The sequence below is a fragment of the Carassius auratus genome, chromosome 21, assembly GCF_003368295.1.
Source record: "Carassius auratus strain Wakin chromosome 21, ASM336829v1, whole genome shotgun sequence".
NCBI lineage: Eukaryota > Metazoa > Chordata > Actinopteri > Cypriniformes > Cyprinidae > Carassius > Carassius auratus.
The window spans coordinates 22,591,504-22,612,546 of record NC_039263.1 but is presented as its reverse complement, the minus strand read 5'-3'; the positions used below and the strand labels follow the sequence as shown (position 1 = coordinate 22,612,546).

General features: G+C 35.3%; 1 pseudogene; it reads left to right on the top strand.

The window, feature by feature from the left end:
• LOC113038976 (collagen alpha-1(XXVII) chain A-like) overlaps nt 1-21,043 on the top strand; it is a 51,389-nt pseudogene that overhangs the window by 9,768 nt on the left and 20,578 nt on the right.

Sequence of the window (21,043 nt, the reverse complement as noted above, 5' to 3'; positions counted from 1 at the left end):
GACACTCAAGCAGGGAATCCCGTTCCATCCATGGATTTCAATCAGATCAATCAGAAACCACCTTGTTTAAGAGACCGAATTTCAAAAACAACCACCTGACCTTTGACCCCAAAACAAATAAAGATAAGTGAGTTATTACTGAAGTCCTGTGCTAAATGTGAGCCAGCCGTATCTAAACAGTAGGACTGCGACATCTTAAAAATCCTGGAGATGCAGCAATTCAAGCAATTGACTGATTTCAAGCTAATCTCTTTAGTTAGCAAGGATGTTCAGTGTTAGTGATGACATCATACTCAGACTCTCTAGAGGGCATTTTCCAAAATAGCTGACTAAACTTGACAAAACGGCCCACATGTTGAACAATGACCCATTTTAGCTTGTGTCTGTTTATGTCTGCACATCCCTGTGGTTACCTTTGTGTAATCTGGTGGGATCACAGGTATGTGTGTGTGTAGCAGCCAAGAGAATGTTCTCTGTCATTACCGCAGGATAATTACCTAAAAGCCCCCGTCATCCACCATAAAGACACGTTCAGGAGGTACTTGACTAAAATGGCAGGAACACACCCGGCGATTGGACACACGCTCTTAGTCTGCATTTATACAGCCCCGTGCTGCATTGCACCGTTTACTCGGAGATAATGAGCTATAGCCACTATCTTTAGCGTTACTTAAATATACAATAACCCCAAAAACACTGTGAGCGTGACGCTAACAAGCTCTGTTCAGAATGAATGCTACTGCTTACTAAATACTGTGCAGAATGTGCTTTTAACTGCCTACTAATTTTTTTAATTAGCATGAAACGGGGTCAAACTGTGGTAAACTGTTGTTGTCTCTACTGTGGGTTGCAATGTTATTTTTTTTTGTTATTTTCATTTTATTGTATGTTTTATTAATATTAACTTTTAAAAAACGTTTTATTTACTAGGTTTAATATATTTTTTTATATTACTGTAAAGGTTTAATACATTTTTAGGTATACTTTAGGTTTTTTGTGTAGTGTTAGTATTTTTTTTTGTTATATGAATTTTTTTTTTACTTTTTAGTATATATATATATATATATATATATATATATATATATATATATATTTATCAGATTTTTTATATTGCTGTTTAGGATTCAATTTCATTTCTTTTTAGATTCATTTAAATTTCAAGTTAATAATTTTAGTGATTCAAATACGTATACTACTATACTTAATACTAAATAGTTAATATATTACTATTTAGATTTAAGTAAGTTTTATTTCAGTGTTAGTTTTAGTTTTTCACTTAGTTTTTCAAGTAAGGCAACATTTAATTTAGTTTGTCATCATTTTGTAATTTTATTTAGATACTAACCCTAGATACTAAGTTTCTTTGCTTTTTCATGTGAAATTATTTCAACATTTTTCATTTTAGTATTAATCATTTATTTATTTAAAAAAAATTCAGTCCACTTTATTTCAGTTAATAAAAATGCATTTAATATTTTTAGTTTAATATTTTTATTTTTAGTTAACGACAGTAACCCTGGTATCTCGCATGAGTAATTTAGAGAGTGGTGTTCGATAATAAGTTACTTTGCATTTTTAATCCAAAAGTATCTGAAAATTGGTCAATTAATTAATAATTCAAAGACAAATATAGATAGTGCTGCTTGCAGTATTTCAGATTGATTCAGAAGTTGAATTGCTTTGTGAGATGGAGTAGGTCATTTGTGTCATACTGTGCACAAAGTGCTACATACTGCGAACTCAAGCATGCAGCACAGTTTGAAAGCACTGTTGCATGATGGGAGTATCTGGGTGTTCATTTAGGATGGGGCGGTTGGAGGGTTGTGGGGGGCTGTGTGTACATGTATGTGGGTGAGAAAGCCCCATCCCCCGCCTCCATCAACAGAGCCATAGTTCTAGAGCTCAGAGATTCTTAACATAAACACACAGCAGCACACACACTCACACACTCATCTTCTCAATGAAGGCTTTCATCCTGTGCCTCGTGGCACTGCGCTGGGGGTGCAGGACAGAAAACCCAACTGACCCTCTGTTTCAACAACTAGCTGATACATATGATACCGCTTTAGCCATAGAACTGGGAAATTACCGGATAACCGTGATATTTTTAGACATTTGATGATATTCGATATTTGAAGTATGTTTATGCTCTGAAAAAAAGGAGGTGCTTTTTTTTGGTGCCAAACAGCCTTTGCTGGCATATCAATTAAATTGTTAATTTTTGTTACTAAAATACTGAAATACAGAAATCAATCGGCAAGAAATAGCATTCATAACCTATTTAACTTTTATTTGATGTAAAATAACAAATTACTTTTACTAATATATTTTAGCAATGTTTAATTATTTTATAGATTAATTATATTATAAAAAAATTATAAATTATATTATTATAAATAAAATATATTTGATTTATGAAAATAAAATATCAATACATTTATTTATATTTATATTAAAAATATATATATATATAATAACATATTTTACATAAAAATAAATGTTAATTTTATAAATATTTACTTTATAAATAATTTATATGATACATAAAATAATACTTATTTTATAAAATACAAATTTTTGTAAAATCCTTAAAATAAAATTTTAAATTATTTACTAAATAATTCATAAACATTTATATTTTCTGAAATATGTAATACTTATTAATATTAAACTCTTTTTTTAAATATTTAAAAAAAATTATACTTGCTATTTATAAAAAATAATAATATCCATTTTTTAGATTTTAAAAATGATTTTCAGAAACAAATACTTGATTCTGTGATTGTACTTATTTACTGAAATGAACCATTCACAAGATGAGAGACTATATTAAAATATTTCTTATGTTCTTTGCTGTCATATAATACACAGAGTGTTTGCAAAAAAACAGCCAGTTGCGTAATCTGAGCACTGTAGGATTGTGGGATTGGACCACAGGGATCTTTTCATAAACACACACTGCACACTCTTTCTTTCTCTCTCACACACACACGCACACACACACACACACACACACACACACGCACACACACACTCACACACACACACACAGTGGGATTCAGGATCTACAGGTCTCCTGTAAGTCTATAGCTCATTATCAGAAGAAGGAAATTCCCTGGAATGACTTCCTGTTTCCTCTTTGCTGTTTAGTTTTTAAAAGGAGCCCTGCTGCACTGTTAGCACACTTGTGCAGTGAGTGTGTGTTTGATTCATGAGAGCACTTATTTGTGTTTCATAGGGAATCCCGGGACCTCCAGGGAAACCAGGGCAGCCAGGGGCGAGAGGACCTCGGGTGAGTGTGTGTGTGTGTGTGTTAGACTAAAAAAGCCATTGACCTTTGACCTCAGGTATAAACAGGAAGTGTGTAAACTGCAGGGCCACACACTGTCCGCTCCAGTGTGTTTGTGCTTTATTGGTTTCTTTAGTGAGTGTCTCTGTGTTTTGTCTGGTCAGCAGGTCGAACTGACCTCAGAACAAAACACAAAGCGCCGCTCTGGATCTGCCTGACTCATTCACTTTCACACGCGCTCATTTGCCCTTTCTTATTCCTGTTTATCTCTTTTTTCTATTTACTCAAATATTTATATAAAAATATGTGCAACATATACAACAGGTAGTAAATTCCATCTTTCTTCTGTGTTTGAAGTATTTTAGAGTATTTGACATGGATGATTTGTCAATTTTGGGTGGTCTATTCCTTTGACTGAAGAGTCCTTGTAAGGAATCTTCTAGCACAGTCAAACACAGAAAGCCATAGAGCCATGAGACTTTGTTTGAACTTTGACCTTTGTTGACAGGATGGCATGGATGCGAGGTGATGTTTTAGCAACTGTAGTCAACGTAGTGTGCATGCATCAAAGTGTGTGTGTGTGTGTGTGTTAAATATTTTAGAGCATGTGTTATAAAGTCTGACTGCTAGGCCTTGTTCAGCCGGCACCCTTTTCATGTTAAATGTGTATGTTATTTGTATATGTGTGTGTGTGTGTGTGTGTGTGTGTGTGTGTGAGTGAGTGTGTTTGCTTGTTAGAACAAAGAAGTCTTTCAGTAAAGTCAGCCTACACTGTTTGCGCTTTCTTTGCACTCTCCTCAGTCTTTGGTTTCTCCTAATGCACGGCTAAGAAGCCTCCTATTGTCACCAAGTCTGCATTTATGTTCCCAAAAATACAGTTATAGTGTAAAATATTATTATAATTTAAAGTAACTGTTTTCCATTTGGATATATTTGAAAATGTAATGTATTTCTGTAATGCAAAGCTGAATTCCAGTTTTCAGTGTCACATGATCTTTCAGAAATCATACAGTATATCCTGATTTACCGCTCAAAAACCATTTCTGATTATTTTTTATTATTATTCTTGTGGAAATGGTGATACAGTATATATTTTTTCCCCCAGGATTCTTTGATAAATAGAATGTTCAGAATTTATAGAATAGAAATCTTTTGTGACATTATATCATTACTGTCACTTTTGATCAGTTTAGTCATCGTTCAAGGGAAAACTAATTATAATTTCTGAACCCAAACTTTTTAATGGTAACACATAATATAATCAGTTCATATTCACTCCTTATGTATATATATATATATATATATATATATATATATATATATATATATATATATAATGTAAAACATTTTTTTGTGTTTATTGATTTAGACACTTTGGTTAAAATAATTTAGTGAATCACATTGTCTGGGTGCAAATAAGAGACTTGGTTCTTTTTATTCTTGTGTGTTTAATATTATGTTAGCAACAATGTAATATTCAATATTTCATCAATATTCAGTATAGTCACACAGCCCTTATATAGATACACACACACTATTGTTTTTATATACTTGCATTGCTTTTGTCTTGTTTTCGTGCATGGTATCACTCAATCTGTTGGGCTTGTTTATGGACTGTTTCCCTCCAATGACCCCCATTGACCTTGACCCTCACTGTGACCCCTGACCTAAGATGGGAAGTCGTTTAAAATAACAACGCCAGGGTCGAAAGAAAGGTCAAAGTCAAATTCAGTTTCTGAAGATTTCTTCAATCTTCAGTTTCATCTCAGATCCATTCACTGTAAACTAAAAACACATAATGCCCAAAGCATACTTAAGTACGCAAGTACGTGAATGCAAAGGCATCAAACTAGAAAAGATGAAGCAGTTCGTAATTCAGGTGCATTCTTGACATGGCCACAAGGGGCGCATTAACGATCGTCAGAGGGTCAACTATTAAATGCATTCAGTTTTGCATGATTGTTCATTCCTAATGTGTGTATTGTTTATATCTCGTTTCCTGTAGGGACCCCCAGGACCACACGGCAAGCCAGGTCGACCCGGTCCACCAGGGTTGAAGGTAAAAACCAACTCACACACACTTACCGTCAGACAATGTGCAGTCTGATCCCGTGCACTGCTCTGCTCATCTTCCTCTGTTTGCCCTTCTGTTATATTCATCACCGCACCGCCTGCCAGTACTATTGGGCTGCACACAAGGTTTTGGAAACACAGGCACACACATGTACACACACACACAAGCCCTTTGATTTATTTGAGCTCATGAGAAGCCCAGCAGGTAGTGGAAAGACTTTCCCATGATACAGAAATGAGTGTTTGTGTGGCGAAGTGTAGCTGTAGTATTAAACACTGGTTATAAACCAAAGCCACCAAACATTCTTCAAAGTTATGTATGCGTGTGATGTCCCGCCGTGTGATTGGTCCGCCTTTTTTCATCCCTGTAAACACTACAAAGGTGGTAAACAGCCAGGAAGCCCAACGGGGAGTGTGTTTGTGTGATTGAACGCTCTCTGCTTTCTGTGTTTAATTATTTCAGCCGGCCTTTGAAGACAAGCCTAGTTAAGGTGCAACGGCCCGGAGTCAAACTTCCCACATGTTCTCGCTCTCTTATTCTGTCTGTGACACACACATGTACATGCACACGTTATTACTGTAACATATAAAGCTCAAAGCGGATGAAATACCAGCTTTGCTTTAATCTAATTAGCAACGACCGGGCTTTGTATGATGCAACATTTTCTCCAGACGATTCATCTTTTGTTTTGTCGTTCTTTCTCTCAGGGGAAAAAAGGAGACCCTGGACTTTCTCCTGGAAAAGCACCAAAAGGGGAAAAAGTGAGAAGATATGAATACATTTAGATGCTAACAACAGCTACATTGTTGTTGATGAGAAGAAGGGGCTTTGCTGTGCCTCATGTTTGCTCTCTGTGTTTGTAGGGAGATGCTGGTCTGCCTGGTCCTGTCGGTTTAGTCGGGCCAGAAGGCCGTAAGGTAAGATATTCTGAAACGCTTGAATCATTCTCTCCGTTGTTTCATTATTTCTCATCACTAATGTTGCTGTGCACTTGCTGGGTGACATGAGCGCATATGTTTGCCTCTTTGCTTACCAGACCCACACAAACACTCTGAACGCTCCCACTCCTTCTGTCTCGCTGTGTCTGCTGTTGCTGTGGAAACCCAGTGTAAACATTAGAGGGAATCCCCAATGAGTCGTCTATCACTCCTTTATACTCCACGCTCACACACGTCAAACAAGGCTATTGAGAGTCGTACAGTCGTTCACCATGAGTGACTCTCTTTGTTATGACCATTAGCACATGTGTGTGTGTGTCTCAGCTGTGCATGATTAAAGCAATTTTAGACTCTCTGCCAGGCGTTTTAGTGTAAGCAATAGCACTTACAGCTTCGTATGTGTGTTTGCGTTGGAAGGATCTAGCAGAGTGATCTCTGGAAAAATCCTGTAGCGGATTTAAACGATGGTCGTGAGCATGCATATGTTATGTCTAGAGCGGCAACAACTATAAATACAATCAAAGTCTATTATAAAAGTAGTTGACAGTGAGTGTCATTATCAAGTCTCTGCCGGTTTAGAGCCAATAAATAAATGCAACTAACCTGATAACACATGAATGGCTGGCTGATCAACATTTATCATGGAAGAGCACTAATAATGGTGCTGTGTTTGGTTTCCATTTAATTTCTAATTTAAAATCTTTTTTATTTAGATTTGTATGTATAACACTGGATATACTAACTCGGATATTTAAGTTATTTCGACAAATTTTAGGTTGTTTAATTTATTGTATTTTATTTTTTACAGGAAAAAAAACTATATAAGCATGTTTTTTTCAAAATACTAAAATATTATTTTATTTTTAGGTTATTAACCAATTAGTTGATTTTTCGCTGAAATAATTGATAGATTCATTGATTATTAAAATGAGGTGTTAATGGCATGTCTGTACATGTGGTTTAGTGTGTTTTTGAATACCTGGCAGGCTGTGCGGCGGTCCATGTGCTTTGTGTTACGTGTCTGTGGGTAGAGAAAGAGACATCAGGATGTAGAGGAGAACCTCTGGAAAAACGGACAGCAGCCTGTCATGAACGAGTGAATGAATGCGGGTATAACGGAAACCAATAATAAACCAAAGCAGCCTGTGATTCTTCTGAGGGGCCAGACAGATTAAGCAGCTGATCCAGTACAACCTTTAACACAGATTCTACTGTAAACTCTAAAAGATGTTCTGACGCTGGACGGCTAGATGATGCATAAACAACGCAGATTCTTAGAAATTGATAAGGGATTATGTTAAAATGTTATTAAGTTATTAAGAAACATTTTTTAAGTGTACTGTGTGTATGTAAGTGTTTAAATGCTTGTAAATGTAAAACAGAGATCAATGGTACATGTGTGTGGCTGTTCGCTGGAATGTGGAGGTAGAGGCAGGAATCAGAGCTGGGTTTCCCACAAACAAACGTAATGGAAGAACCAGACATCTCTCAAACGCTGAGTGTGACAGGATGGATTTCACTGGTTTGGCAGAGAAGAAAGTGTGTGTGCGTTTGTGTGTGTCTTGTAGTTTTATGTTCTTGCTTGCATTTCTCTAGAAATGATTATTCACGCTAGTGTTCTGTCTGTCTGTCTGTCTGTTTATATATCTATCCTATCTATCTGTCTGTCATTCTGTCTGACTTCTCTGTTTGTCTGTCAGTGTATCTTTAACTTTTCTTTCTGTCTGTCTATCTGTTTAAGTTGTCTATCTATTTAGCAGCTCATGTTCCGTTTATGTTCTCACGTTTGTAAGACAAGCCATTCAGAAGTGTGGTTCCCATGTAACATGGAAAATATTCTCATAGTTTATCCACTTTTTCTTGTCTGTCCACTGGCGCACTCGTGAGGTCTCACTCTTTACTATATTCCTCCCTCAAACCCGGCTCTTGCTCTGTTCCGCCTTTGATGCATATTTTCCGCTCTTTGTCAATGTCTTGCTGTAGTCAGCACAATATTGCGCCTGTGAGACTCGTGGGATCTTGACTATAACAGAAAAACATTTATATCTGCAATATACACACACACACATACATGTCTGCTCACTGAAATCCACATATGTTGCAAATGCACATGTGCAGATGCACATTTTGTTCAACATAAAGGCATGTGTGGAAAATATCGCAGTGCTTTCCTTATTGACTACAGATGGATTGGGTCAATTATGATGGATCTGTAAAATGCACGCTCACTGTGGGAGATGAGTATTTGTGTGTGTGTCTTTCCATATCCTTTTATTAGAAATTGGTTTGTAGCGTTTCATTTGTCTTTTTGTGTATGTGTGTGTTTAAATCACTAAGTGTTTATTAAATCGTCATGTGTCCTCCTTGTGAACAGGGACAAAAAGGCCATCCAGGACCACCAGGCCTTCCCGGGGAACCAGTGAGTAATGCAGACACACAAACACTGTTACACAAACAAACAAGCACATAAACAAACACTCAAAGTGTGAGGATATTCGCATCCAAGTTAAAAACCTACGTCACAAGTCATCACTACTCCTTGGAAAGATTTACCTCTTACAATACACACACAGTCATTCACATGACAAGAAAATAACCTTATAAAGCCCTCTGTGTTATTTAAGGTAAACCTTAAGTCAAAAGTTTAGTTAGAGGAAAGACAAACACGCACACCCAGAGGAAAGTTTTATTGCTCAGAGGGTGTTTTTCATAACTCTGGAGACTAAGTGTGTCATTTCTGTGCCTAGCATCACCAAACAGAATTGCAAAATAGGGACTGATTTTAAACGGAACATTCTCCCTGTTCGCTATTGGTCAGACAAACAAACAGCCCGCCCCCAAAGTCATGCCATTGGCTGAGCCCTTACTGAAAGAGATGTCATAACTACACACATTTTGCATGTATGTGTCACATATATAACTTCTCTATTTACTTTATAGTAAATATATATACACATTGCTCCTATATTATTACACTGAATGGATAAGACAGTCTTAATTTTACATAGGCTTAACCACACATGTGTATAAAAAAACATTGCATTAGTTCACAATGTTAACTCAATGTTGAATCAGCTTGATGTAGCTCATCACATTGACTATAAACACTATATATTAATAATATATTCCACTAAATATTGTCTTCAATGTCGGTGCTAAATCTATTGATTTATCATTTCAATCCCAACAAACAAAAACATTTAGCTTGATTGTGCTTTTTCTGTAAAAGGAATCCATCGTTTGGTGTTTTGCTCCAAATAAAGTGCAGTGACATTGATGCATTTCACATGTTCAGACTTTTGGTCTTTAAAGTAAATGTTTATGCTTTAATGTATATAGGAGAACCAGCATTTCTTTTTGTCTTATTTTACAGGGAGAACAAGGTCCTGTCGGAGAAGCTGGAGCCAAAGGCTATCCTGGCAGGCAGGTGCAGTAGATCTTCCTCTGCTGTGGAGTGTGGTGTGTATGTGTGTGTGTGTGTGTGTGTGTGTGTGTGCGTGTGTGTATGTGTGTGTGTGCATGCTTGTGTTTGTTTGTTGTTTGAGTTTCTTTGCTTTGTTTTTCATTGACTGCTCGTGGAAGATATGCAGTATGTTGCCCTGGCATAGATACTGGGTTTTGTTCAGTATAGCTGCGGGCCACTGCTATTGAAAATCACAGAGTTCAATTATAGGAAAGGATTTATTTGCTCACTCTGACCGCATAGTATTGAGATGTTTTGACACGCTTGTGTTGTTTTCATTGATGGAGTTTTGGATTTAATCAGAATAAATCTCCATCCTTTTGAAATGCCAGTCCAGAAGCCACAGGCCTTTGTTTTTTAACACATCTTGAGCTCATTGCAGTTGCTTGTATTGAAATACATAAGACGGTTCTTTGGGAAACATAAATCTGATTGGTCAATTGTATCATTATGTTGTCAAATATAACTTAAGTATTTTTCTTCTCACATAATAAAATAAACCAATAAGTCAAATTATTATTTCACATCATGTATTCATTTATCCATTCATCGTTGCAAATAAACCCTTTTTCTTTCAAGAAAATCTCTTTCGTCAAACATTTATCCATTGCTATTTTCTGCCTAAATTTAAAATGTTGATTAAAGAAAATGTATAATATGTTTAAAAATATATTTAACATATACAACATATAAAAGATTAAAAAATCTATCTATAAAAAAATGACATTGCATTTACAAGTGTTTTGTGGCTCTGTTTAATATATGAAGCCTATGATAAAAACCATTAAAAGTTCATCATGGTTTTTGTTCTTGTGGGCATATAAATTTGGATGCTTATCAAAAGCAACAAGCTATTAATTTCGGTTCCATTTTGCCTGTTAAATGACTTGTGTTGATTAAATCCTCATCCTGTTTCTGAAGCCTCTCTCTCTTTTTCTTCTCTTCCAGGGTTTACCTGGTCCAATAGGGCCTGTTGGGCCGAAAGGGGCTCGGGTGTGTACACGTCTTCTTCCCGTTTGATGTATGATTGCATCTCACAGCGCTGTCATTGTGACATTTGAGCGGGCCTATAGTTACCGTTGCTAGGTTATTTGCATTGTTTTGAGAGCTAATGTCAAGTGTTTCGACCTTGACTCCAGAGGAGAGATTTTTACTACTACAGCTACTCTTTTCTTTCATCCCTCTGGTTTTTCCTCTTTCTGTTTTTTGAGTCAACAGAGACTCAAGCATGACAAATTTGCTGCTGACAGCTGCCGGAGCCATAAGTGTGCGTTTATGTGTGTTTTTAGCCTCCTACGGTCACATTAACATGTTTGCATGGACAGCCACCTTCATTTATATTGCCCTGTCGTCTATTTGATGTATTCAGAAACAATTTATATTTTATTCTCACTCTACCACTTTATATACCATGCTCACACACATGTACGCTTTGGCTGTTGTGTTTGTAGTCGAGCTGTATTAAAGGCTCTTTATCAGGCTAGGCTCCGCCCCCATTGGCTGGAATTTCCTGTTTAAAATCAGACTGAGGCCCTGCTGTCTTTAGTCAGCACACATACACATGTGTCTCCCAATCAGTGCGGGGTAGTAACTGATTACATGTAATCTGGATTACGTAATCAGATTCCAAAGATAAAGTACCTGTAATTACATTGTATTACATTTTAAATACTCGCAATCAGATTACATTTACTTCTTTATGGAATGATGATTACATATTATTTACACAATGGCAATATGTTATTCATAATTTATTGGTTTGCCCAATTCATTTTTCCCCCTTTCTATATGAATTTACCACTTATGTGCAGTATGGGAAACCAACGTTTAATGCATTTTAATTATATATATATATATATATATATATATATATATATATATATATATATATATATATATATATGTATATATATGTATACATATATATATATATATATATATATATATATATATGTATATATATGTATATATATATATATATGTATATATATGTATATATATATATATATGTATATATATGTATATATATATATATGTATATATATGTATATATATATATATGTATATATATATGTATATATATATATGTATATGTATATATATATATATATATATATTTTTTTTTTTTTTTTATCAATATGTTGCACACTTATACGTAATATGTGTAATCCAGATTATGTTACTAACTACAATTTTTTTTCGTTCCTTGTCATTAACAACACTTCTAGGTGCCTTAAACTTGATTTCATGAAGCAGTTTAATATTAATATTAATATTAGTTTAATAAGGACAGAAGCCTTCAAAAGACAAAGACTTGTGCAAAAAATATGTAATCATTAAAAAAGTAAATGTAGTCTAAGTACAAGTATTTTAAAATGTAACATAATCCAGTAAAAAAAACAAATCTAATTTCAAATTTTTGGAATTTGATTACATAATCCAGATTACATACATAGATACATGTAATCAGTTACTACCCAGCACTGTTTGCTTCAAAATTTCTTCGGAGAGAAGTATTATTTTTCCCTTTTTTACTCAAAATAGGGTGGTGTAAGCATTATGGAGCTCTGTTATTACTGCAACTGTTACTAGTACACTGGAAGCCAGAGGGCGCTCCTGTGCAGAAATTCCAAATATGACTCACAAAAGTAATAAAACATTCCAGGAAATTCCTAATATGGACAAAGGCATTGCTGTAGCCAAGTAAAAAGATGATATAAAAGCTTTAACTTATCAAATATGACAAACTAACAATATGCAGTTTATCTATGTTCTTCAAGCCATCTTGGGTGTTTTCATAAAATAACATTAATACCAAAACATAAAAGCAGCTTGCGTTGAGTTTTTGCTGGATGTGAGTGAGTGTTATTGTTGTACCCTGTGTTTGTTTGTGCATGTTTTCATCGTTTGTTCCCTGAAGTGAGCGTATGTGCCCTTGGACTACATTGTGGAGGCCAGCACCATGCAGTCCATGGGCATATACACTTACTTCATGGCCTGCATCAACACGAAGACGTCCATCCGTTCATCCATCCATGACCTCTCCATTCATCTGTCCATCCGTGTGATCAGTTCACACGTGGACGTCTGCTGCTGGATTGCCATTGATTATAAAAGTCTTATGAGCTGGGTTTGTTTAATTGCTCTGAAGAGTTTCTATTTTAGTATTTACTTTGTCTCTGATGTTTCTCCTTAAACTGTTGATCCATGACAAAAATAAATCTATGTAATTAATGGGGATAGCATAATAAACAGCCACTTAGCACACCCTAGCAACCATTCATTCTTTCTTGTTTTCCTCCAGAAGTATTGAGCTTCTCTCTGTTGTCTTTATAGGGTTTCATAGGAATCCCTGGACTCTTTGGTTTACCTGGAGCTGATGGTGAAAGAGTGAGTCTGTTCATGTTATGACTGATTTTTCAGCAGTCGTGATCATAACACACTCCTTCAGTGGGCGAATGTTCCAGTAAATGGCCGTTGTGCAACACCACTAAAGTACACGAATCTGTTAAAACTCCCACAGATACCTCATTAATGCAACGACATGATGAAACATATGACATCATTTCCTTTTCATAGTCTACTAAACACCAAACACTAATTACTAAACGTATGCTGTCCATTCAGACTCCATTTAAACGCCTGTAAAGTGTAAAGATCAGAAGTGTAAGATAACAATTTTGAAAACATTATTGAATGTTCCGCTCTCAAAGTATCTAACTATCTAAACAGCAATTATTTAATTGTAATATTTGCATACTGATCTTATCTGTCTTGCATAAATGTAGCCTTTAATAGCACATAGACAGTTGCTTTGTCTGATATTATATATTTTAAGAGTACCCTCGGTTATATTTAACCCATCATTTTTAATAGTGTACTCTTATAATATGTAATATCAGACAAAGCAATAGTCACCGTGCCTAGCGCTGAGTTGTATTTAACCCGCCATTGTTTTGAGTGATATATGCACTGAATTAGCAGTTGCAACCATCTCATTGCTAATTCAGTGAATATATCACTCTAAAAAATGCTGGGTTAAATACAACTCAACTAACTATATACAGTAGTATGCAATAAAACAGTATGTTATATTGCATACTACTGTATATAGTGAGTGCTGCAATGCTTAATGCATTTAATGATGTAAACAAATAATGGAATGTATTTTCTTTCGCTGTTTTTTTTTTATCAATATGGTACACAATTATCCCATTCTAGTCTTTGTGACAAACAAATTAGGTCAGAAGTAATCGAAAAGTAATCGAAAAGGAGCCAGATTACGTTGCCTAATATGTGTAATCCAGATTATGTTACCAACTACAATTTTTTCCCATGTAATGTGTAATTAGTAATGGACTACAATTTGTACGTAATCAACCCAGCACTGTATATAGTATTTGGGTAAATGCTGATCCTTGCTTATTCTTACAAGGACAAGGTGTTTCCTGAAGAAAAACAAATGCAGTTCTCGTAGTGTTCTAAGTGTAGTTCTAAATCCTGTTACAGTTGTTAGTATGGAAATAGATTAGTTGTAGTTTTTTTTTTAAATCAAGTGCTGCCCACTACTGGTACAAAAGATGTATGACAGTAGATCCCATCATTAAGATGTGTGTGTGTGTGTGTGTGTGCTTTAAGAGTGGAAACTACTTCCAGCTGGTTCTGGCTTTCAGCTGAGGGTGTTTGGATGAGTCATACGATAACAGAGTGTACACACACACACACACACACAAACAATGTAGAATTCTTCTTTCTAATGGTACAAGGTTTTTAACTGTTATTAGCATTTATTTACTGTCTCTTTCTCTGTCTCTCTTGTCTTTTTCAGGGTAGTCCTGGTCCACCGGGGAAGAGGGGCAAGATGGGTAGGCCGGTAAAGTTTTGTCTCAACATACTTTATAGATACAGATGTGAATTTTCTGTAAGCATGTGTGAGAAATGTAAAAAAATAAATAAAAGTAATATAAATGATATATGTGTGTATATGTATGTATAAATATGTATTAATATATATATATATATATATATATATATATATATATATATATATATATATATATATATATATATATATATATATATATATATATATATATTTATATATATATAATGTGCTCATTTTATGGTATGGCCCTGCCGTGTAACAAATGAATAAAATGTTTCTCAAAATGAGCCCATTATAAACTGCCTGCATAAATATTTGAAAATAATAGTTTATTAATTTGTAGTTATTTTTATGTGTGTCTGAGAGAGAGAAAGAGAGTTTGTATTGTTCTTTGGATCATACACACACACACACACACACTAAGATGCAGAATCAGCCATACTGAGGTTGTTTAAATCAGCACAACCTTTGACATCTGTTGAGTCAGCAGGGCTCTGAGTGATGTCATCATCAGTAGAGCTGTTGCTCGTGCTTAGGTTTATTGATTTGAACAGTGTCCTAATCCACGGTTTAGTGGAAACATGTAGGAAAGCAATATGATAAAAACACTCAAAAAAAACTAAAGTCACCACATACTGATGACCTGGCAATCACTTAGAATCCCTTAGCAACAGCATACCAATGGCCTTGCAGCAATCCAGGAACCCTAGCAACAGTGCCCTGGCAACCACTCACAAAGCAGCTTTAGTTTCTTTATTAATTGTTTAGATGATCAGTGAGTGTGATAGTGATGTGTTGTAATGTCTCTCTCTCTCAGGGTTTTCCTGGTGATTTTGGAGAGCGAGGCCCACCAGGACTGGACGGGGAGCCAGTGAGTTCAACATTTGGGTTTTCATGTGGATTCTTTTGTCTTTTTCTTATAAACCAGATAAAACACTCACAACAGAGCTGATGAGAAATGCACATGAACACAGTGTTTGCAGGCTCCAAAACAAGCAGTGGAAGTGTGTGTGTGTGTGTGTGTGTGTGTGTGTGTGTGTGTGTGTGTGTTCAGGGTGAATGCCCTCAGCATCCGTGTTTGTGTGTGTGTATTTCCGGTATCTCGGCTGAATACAATTTTCCACTCACCACTTATGTGCAAACACACACACACACACACACACACACACACTACAGCAGTGTTGTAGCTTCTGTACACATTTCTTTAAGCTGGTATGAAATCCAAATTTAATTTGTCAAATACAAACAAGGCTGTGAATATAATTCTGAATATGCTGAATATAAATAACTTAAACCAGCCTAAAGTAGTTTGCTGGTTGTATGTAGTCTCCCAGCGTGATCATACTGGTCTGGTTTAGTGGATTTTATTATTATTTTTTATTTATTTATCATTTGGGAAATTGTTAGATCCTGCAATTTTGCCCACTTGAATTTATTTAATTAATTAATTTAATAAAATTGTTTTCATTTGTTTCATTAAAGAAGGTGTAAGATCATGTTATTTGTCGGCTGGCTGACTTGGATTGATTGATTGATTGATTCAAGTATAAATTTGATTTATTTATTTTAATAGGGAAAGTTTTAGATTATGTTTTTGTCAAGGGGATTTATTTGTTTTTTATACGTTTTCTTATTCATAGGGAAGGTGTTAGATCAAGTCTTTTTGTCCAGTTGAACGTATTTATATCAACAGGGAAGGTGTTTTGTCAAATTATTATTTTTTATTTAATTAAGTGTAAATATTTCTATTTATGTATTTCAGTAGGTAAAGTGATAGATTATGTATTTTTGCCAAGTGGATTTTTTTTTCTTCCCAGTAGTATTTATTTATGTATTTCAGTTATTTATTTTTCCACTTAGATCATTCACATCGAATCTGTCCTTAGGCCATATATACTTGATGATAATTGTTTTTGTTAAGTAGTTAAAAATGATAATTCCAAAAAGGTCTCTGATTGGTTGGAGTAGGTGACATTATACCAGGAAGAGTTTTGAGTCAAATCCCGCCTCTTTTTCACCTGTAAATATGGGGACTGTAAAAACAGGAAGTTGAAAGTCCTCTCATTTCCTGTTCTCCCTTTCCTGAAAAGAGGAGTGAAGTGCTCCTTTCATCCTTTCATCACACCAGGGGAACGAGAGGAAATGGCTCCGGCACGCTGCTACAGAGCCAACAACAAACCGTCTCTGTTTCTACAAAAACACTCGCACATTCTCGCTCGACGACACACACTCGTTTGAACGGCAATATTGATACCTCTGAATATGAAGAGAGTGCATTTACACAGCACATATTATATACGACACACTCAGAGGTGCATGCATGTACTGACACATGAAGAACTAGCAGTCTGTACTTGTTTCAGAAGGAAAGCATAATGCTCTGTGTGTTTCTGTGTTTATCTCAGGGTGTTATAGGAGCTCCTGGTCCTCCTGGTGTCCTTGGATTGATTGTAAGTTAAATGGTTTATTTAACTGTATTTTAGGGACCGATTTGAAGTGAGCTGAATCTGACATAAACGAGACATCTGAACAGGTCTACATTTGAAAAAACAAATGCTTCATGCATGATGAGTAAAGTTTTTTGTTTAATGCAAGTATTTACACTAAGCTAGGGTGACCAGATGACCTTAGTGACAAAAGCTGGTGAAGATTTAGAGCTTGCTGAGGTTATATGCAGGTGAAATACAATGTATTTCCTACAGTTTATAGAGGTTGCAGAATATAGGAAATCAAAGAACCATTATTTATAAAAAAAAATGGGTTTGAATGCATAGGAACTTATTTTAACCTAGACATAGACTAACTTTTTTTAACTGATGTTAGGTGTCAATATTTTAAGAAATTATTAACCTTTCTTCAGCAAGGATGCATTAAACTGATTAAAAGTGACATTTACAACGTTTCAAATAAATGCTGTTCTTTTGAACTTTTATTCATTAATCATTCATTAGCATCATCTCTGAAGGATTATGTGACACTTTAGTAATGATGCCAAAAAATCTGCTGTGCATCACAGGAATAAATTCTATTTTACAATATATTCAAATAGAAAACAGCTATTTTAAATTGTAATAACATTTCACAATATTACTGTTTTTACCGTATTTTTGATTAAATAAATGCAGCCTTGGTGAGCAGAAGAGACTTTCAGAAACATTAAGAAATTGTGCTGAACACAAGCAATAGTTTTGCAAGCATATTTAAAGTTATAATTAATCATTAATACAAATCACATCCCGTCTTTAACATTGTCAGTGATGTGTGATATGGCTGGTAAGATTTTATCAGGATTTTTTTGGACACTTAAAAGCACACACAGCACTCATTCCCGTCTCTTCTCCAGGGTGATATGGGTCCTGTCGGGATCATCGGTTTGCCAGGACCAAACGGACTGAAGGTAAGTCATGCACATATGAAACCCACTCATATCTCCATCACTCACAGCCACTTTAGCGTATATGTTTGTGTGTGTGTGTGTGTGTGTGTGTGTGTTCCAGGGCGTCCCGGGGAACATGGGCGAGCCCGGACTGAAAGGTGATAAGGTGATCTGAATACTCTGTTATTGGCCTGTTTTACAGCAGCATGTGATGGAATTGGCCACCCTGTGTTACGCATGTTTTAAAAGCTCCAGCCTTAACTAGTGTGTGGTCAAAGAGATTTTCTTTTTGTCAGTTAGAAGACAATGTTATATTTAAGGTACAAACACAAACAGGTTTTCTCTGTGTTAGTTTGTGAGAGAGAGTTGTTTCTTGGTTCAATACATGTTGAACTGTATCAACAGAGTGTATTATAATGGTCAATACTTTTTCTAATAAATGAGTAAATAAATAAATGCAGTTTAATAAATAATATTGTTTCATTTATTTATTTATTTATTTATGCAATACATGCTATTAACAGACAAAGTGTTGATCATGGCATAACGTTGATCATAACGGTCAGTAATTTAGTTTTTTTTATTAATAAATGCATACATGTTTAATAAATAAACAATATTTATTTATTAAAGCTTTAATGGCATTGTGTTGATTATATTGGTCAATAATTTAGTTTTTTATTAAATGAATACATTTTTACACATTTTTACAGGAAAAACACTTTAAGTAAATCTGTAAATATGTTTAAATAAATACATGCATATGCATTGGAAGTGTTATGATATTATTGATTGGTGTATTGATTATAATTGTCAAAAATAACATTTTAATAAGTAAACAATATGTATATTTGTTTTAATAAATAAATTGATAAATAAATGCACAATGATTGAAAGTCTATAGGGCCAACAGTCTGGATGCATTAAAAGTGGAAATGCAAAGCTTGCATTTTTTCCCTTTCATTATTCATTAAAATTTTAATTTAGCAGTGGAAATAATTTAATCGGTGAATGCAACATGTACTGGCCTTTTTCTATAATGCAGAATTTAGAAAATTGGGTTTAGGTTACATACAACAGATTCTTAGACCTTAGTCCCGTGTTAGCTCATGCATTGTTTAGTGAATGTACTATTGGTTTACCACCTTCCATGATTTAAAACTTGAGATAGGAGTTGAAATGATTTTCTGTGAGAATCAATGTTATGCTATAAATGTTGTCTGTGGAGCTTAACCTGCATTAAATCTGAATCATTGCTTTAGCCGTTTATGACTGTGTGTGTTCAAATCAAGCTTCTTCTCATACTGCTATTATAGCGTGGAAACATAATTGACCTTACCCTAACATAACCATCACTTTCTCTGGTCTCTTTTCTGGCTCTTTCTTTCTCTTTCACTTTCCTGTCTCAGGGTGACGTTGGGCTTCCCGGAGAACAAGGGGAAATTGGGTTCCCAGGAGACAAGGTATACCTTCCATGTTCCCCTGTCACATGTCTGGTGTTGTGATGGATCTGTCCAGTTACTCCTGAATGAGTGTTTGTGCTAATATGAGTGTGTTTTATCTTTGTTTGTTTCAGGGTGTGCAGGGTTTGCCAGGCTTACCAGGACCTCGTGGAAACCAGGACCACAGGTTTGTTTCTGAACTGTTTTGTATTTCGTATGTATATCTCACTCAATCTGAAAATTCAGTCATCATTAACTGGACTGGGTTACTCATGTTGTTCAACAAATGGTATGATTCACTTTCTTCTGTCTAACACAAAAGCAAAAATTCTGCAGAATTGTATTTGAATTGAGTTTTCTTTGTAATTAGCTCCCATGAGGAATGATGCTTTTAGTTTAAGGCATATTAAGAGTATCATTTATGGTGCTTTAAGTCAGTTTGGAAGCTTGAAGCCTAATCGTCCATTCATTGTAATTGCATGTAAAAGAGCGACTAGTACATATCTTCAAAACTTGTTCTATGGAAGGGAGTTGTACATGGGAATCTGCATGTAAAAGTTTCTTGACTTTTTCTGGTTGTTTGTTGTCTAATGGTGATCTTGTTTTAGTGGTTTTTTTTTTATGTTTGCAGTTTTAAAAAAAATATTTGAACTGCGTGATTTTAGAGCCTGCATTGAAACTGTAAATTGCATTGTAAATATACCTTTTCGGGTGAAAAACTGCACTCACGACTCAAAAATATGTCACATTTTATGCAAAACAGTTGTTTTTTTGTAATTATTGCTTTCCGGAATGACATGATGATATGTCATCCAGAATTACTTTTTTTTTGTTGTTGTTGCCATAATTAAATATTTTAAAAAAAACAATACAACTTTGTAATTGAACTTCAATTTCTGCATAAGTATTTATTTTTCTGTTTTTGTTAATCTATGCAGATTTGTTTGTTTTTAAATACATAATCTAAGAGCAAGTGCAAGTTTTGGATATCAGAAGTTGTTCAATTATCAGCACTCAAATCTGAGCATGTATAGGTCCAGAGTGCAGTATCAGTAAGATCCATTGATCTGAAGGTTCATTTTATTTCATAGTGTACAGCTGGTCAAGTGTGCATTTGTGTGTTTTGAAGGGCAAGACAGGCGAGAGAGGGCCCAGTGGATTACCAGGCCCACCAGGAGCCGAGGTATGAATCAACATGTACCACTGAAGCTTTTGTGTGGCTCAATGTGTTGCACCAGCTTGTTCTAGTGATGATGTCAGCTAATATACTGGATTCTGATTGGCTGACGTACTCATTGATTTGTGGTCAATCCTTCGCAGGGTTTCCCTGGTGACATCGGTAAACCTGGACTCAATGGACCCGAGGGCCCAAAGGTGTGTTGTTTTAGAGGAAACCTTCTAAAACCTAGTGCTTTTGATATTTGCACACTTATTTTACAGCGTCATCCTGTTGACAAATGTTTTCTTCGTAGGGTAAGCCTGGAGCCAGAGGTTTACCTGGACCTCGTGGAGCAGCTGGACGAGAGGTGTGTGTTGTTTGCTATTAGCTCTAAGTGCTTTAAGTAGACAACAATGA